Here is a 3,420-nt window from a genome sequence, read left to right as displayed (position 1 = left end):
CAGCAATAAATCATAGACCAAAGAGAACCCGACATGGGTCACAATATTTCTTGCCTGTCTGTGTAGGGGTTACTGGAGTTTGCCAACGTTAACTTAGCAGAAGGATTCCACTTGGGAACTTAGAATCCCTTGTCGAGAAGGCTGGGAAGCCGGCCCCCTCTCACCCGCTCCACCGGGTGCCCCTGCTCCAGACTCTGTTCCAACATTAGGGCCCATTCCCAAACTTTTCATCCAGAATCTCTGCTAATATTCTATTTTCTCTCTTGTGAAGTCTTCAAGACATGCTTTATCCTATCCTTGGTTGGCAACAAACCAATTCCATCTATTCTATATGTTTTAAGAAACCCAGAGAAGGAGCTGCTAGGGTCTCCCCTGGTCATCCAAGCTGGCTTTTAATCCCAAGGTCGGTTCCTTCCTTCAACACCATCTCAGGAAACCTTCAAATCTGGTTTGTGGTTTACAAAGAATTGAGTCAATTCACTGTGATCTAGATTCACTCTTGGAAAACTTTAAGTATACAAGAATAATTTGGAGGTAGTGGTGTGGTTGAAAATGCAGATTCCTGGACCAGGAGCTTATAAATGCTGATCCCGTGGGTTGGGGGAATGGGGACCAGGAGTGTGCCTTGGACACAGGCATCCCAGGTGAGTCTAACAAAGGCAGTTTGAAGATCACGCTTTCAGAAGCACCAGGCTGAACAAGCCTTGGTGGGAGCATGAAGCGCGAAGCCTGGGGTGGTGGGTGCTTTGGGGAAACTGGGATATTTCCAGCCAGAACCACCTGGGTATCAGCTCTCTGATCCTCCTGGCTCTGCCCCACATACTCCTTCTACACCAGAGTTTAGCAAAGCTCGTCTTCTGAGGCCAGATTGAAATGCCAGGATGTATGGAGATTAATCACAGAATAATACAAACTGCAGCTTATCGTCTCCCATATATTTGACATAATTACCCTACAAGCAACATGAAAATGTTATACTGTAATAACTCCCAGCCAGAAGAAAAAGCAGTGTTGCTGATAACATGAAAGTAGAGAAGACAGAATAGAGCCCTTCGAAAACTTTTAATTAATTTTTCCCCCTTTCAGCATAATTGATGTCAATTAAGGCTTCAGTGTTTTCAAAGCGCCTGGCCTCAGAGCAAAGGAATTTAGGGCTGGTGCGGGTTGACTGCAGAGCAAAGCTGGGCCCTCCTGCATTTCTGCATCTTTTTTTTTTTTTTTAAAGTACAGTTGATTTACAATATTGTGTTAATTTCTGCTGTACAGCAAAGTAATTCAGTTATACATATATATATATATAAATATATATATATACATATTCTTTTTCATATTCTTTTCCATTCTGGTTTAACACAGGATGTTGAGTATAGTGCCCTGTGCTATACAGTAGGACCTTGTTTTTTATCCATCCTCTGTATAATACTTTGCATCTGCTAATCCCAAACTCCCAATCCATCCCTCCCCTACTCCCTCCCCCTTAGCAACCACAATTCTGTTCTCTATGTCTATGTGAGACTGTTTCTGTTTCGTAGATAAGTTCGTTTGTGTCATATTTTAGATCCCACATATAAGTGATACCATATGGTATTTATCTTTCTCTGTCTGACTTACTTCACTTAGTATGATAATCTCTAGGTCCATCCATGTTGCTGCAAATAGCATTATTTCATTGTTTATGGCTGAGCGATATGCCATTGTATATATAGGTACCACATCTTCTTTATCCATTCATCTGTCAATGGACATTGAGGTTGCTTCCACATCTTGGCTACTGTAAATAATGTTGCTGTGAACATAGGGGTCTGCATCTTTTAAACATGTAACAGACTGCATCACTTCCCTGTTCAAACTTCTTTCACAGCTCCCATTTCCTGCCCAGCAGAACACAAAGACCCAGGGTCTTTGGTGTCCTTCAGGAGCCTTCTGGTCAGGCACTTGCTTGCTACCTTGCCAATTTCACCTCTTGCCCCTCCCCTACGGGCCCCAGTCTTCCCAAATCGCTTGCAATTTTTCCAATGTACCATTCTTAGTCCATTTGAGCCACTATAACAAAGTACAATAGACTAGGTGGCTAATAAACAACAGAAATTTATTTCTCACAGTTCTGGAGGCTGGAAGTACAAGACCAGGGCACCAACCCGGTTGGGTTCTCGTGAGAGTTCCCTTCTGGGCTGCAGACGGCTGTCTTCTCGTTGTGTGCTCACATGGCAGAAGGAGTGTAAGAGAGCTTCCCGGGGTGTCCTTATAAAGGCACTAATCCCATTCATAAAGGCTCCACCTCCATGATCTAATTATCCCCCAAGCCCCACCTCCTCATACCACCACATTGGGGTCAGGATTTCAACATATGAATTTGGTGGGAGGGGGGGACACTGCACCTTCATTCCTCCAAATATTTGCACTGGACATCCATCCCCACACCCTCCCCACCCACTTCTTCATCTGGCCAGCCCAACTCATCCTTCAAAGCTCAGATAGCATCTCCTTCCAAAAGCCTTCCCTCCTCACCGGCAGCTGAGATTTCCACCTTGGGTTCCCAAAGCCTCCAGGTGTCTCCTCTCACCCAGAGCTTATCACACTCGCACTGTTCTATGAGTCACTTTCTCTCTCTCCTCCACTAGAAAGTGAATGTACCTTATTCAACTCTGTAACCCAGCATCTACAGTGTCTAGGATAGAAGATGCCTCAGAGAATATTGGAAGAATGAATGAATAAATTATTTATGATTACTAATCTCACACACTGTTGATGCCCATTGTATAGGAAACTATACAGTACATTCCTGGCAAGAAACCACTCATCTGTCATGATGAACTACTTTGAAGCATTGCTCAAACCAGCTTCTAGTGCTTGCTTCAGCAGCACGTATACTAAAATTGGAACGATACAGAGAAGATTAGCATGGGAAATGAAATTGAGTTATTTGTGGTGAGGTGGATGGACCTAGAGTCTGTCATACAGAGTGAAGTAAGTCAGAAAGAGAAAAACAAATACCATATGCTAACACATATATATGGAATCTAAAAAAAAATAAAAAGAAGAACCTAGTTGCAGGACAGGAATAAAGACGCAGACGTCTTTATTCAACTAGAGAGTCCAGAGAATGGACTTGAGGACACGGGGAGGGGGAAGGGTAAGCTGGGATGAAGTGAGAGAGTGGCATGGACATATATACACTACCAAATGTAAAATAGATAGCTAGTGGGAAGCAGCCGCATAGCACAGGGAGATCAGCTCGGTGCTTTGTGACCACCTAGAGGGGTGGGATAGGGAGGGTGGGAGGGAGACGCAAGAGGAAAGAGATATGGGGATATATGTATACGTATAGTTTCTGCTGAAACTAACACAGAAACTAACACACCATTGTAAAGCAATTATACTCCAATAAAGATGTTAAAAAAAAAGCCAACACAAATAAAA

The 3,420-nt window shown here is 43.4% G+C and overlaps 1 pseudogene; it reads left to right on the top strand.

Annotated features, from left to right (window-relative positions):
* The first annotated feature begins 2,846 nt into the window (after positions 1-2,846).
* Positions 2,847-2,905, top strand: LOC117308413 (U6 spliceosomal RNA; annotated as a pseudogene).
* Positions 2,906-3,420: the final 515 nt, after the last annotated feature.

Source organism: Tursiops truncatus, chromosome 15 (genome assembly GCF_011762595.2).
Source record: "Tursiops truncatus isolate mTurTru1 chromosome 15, mTurTru1.mat.Y, whole genome shotgun sequence".
Taxonomy (NCBI): domain Eukaryota; kingdom Metazoa; phylum Chordata; class Mammalia; order Artiodactyla; family Delphinidae; genus Tursiops; species Tursiops truncatus.
Note: the sequence above shows the minus strand (reverse complement) of the source record. Positions and strands in the feature narration are given on the sequence as shown.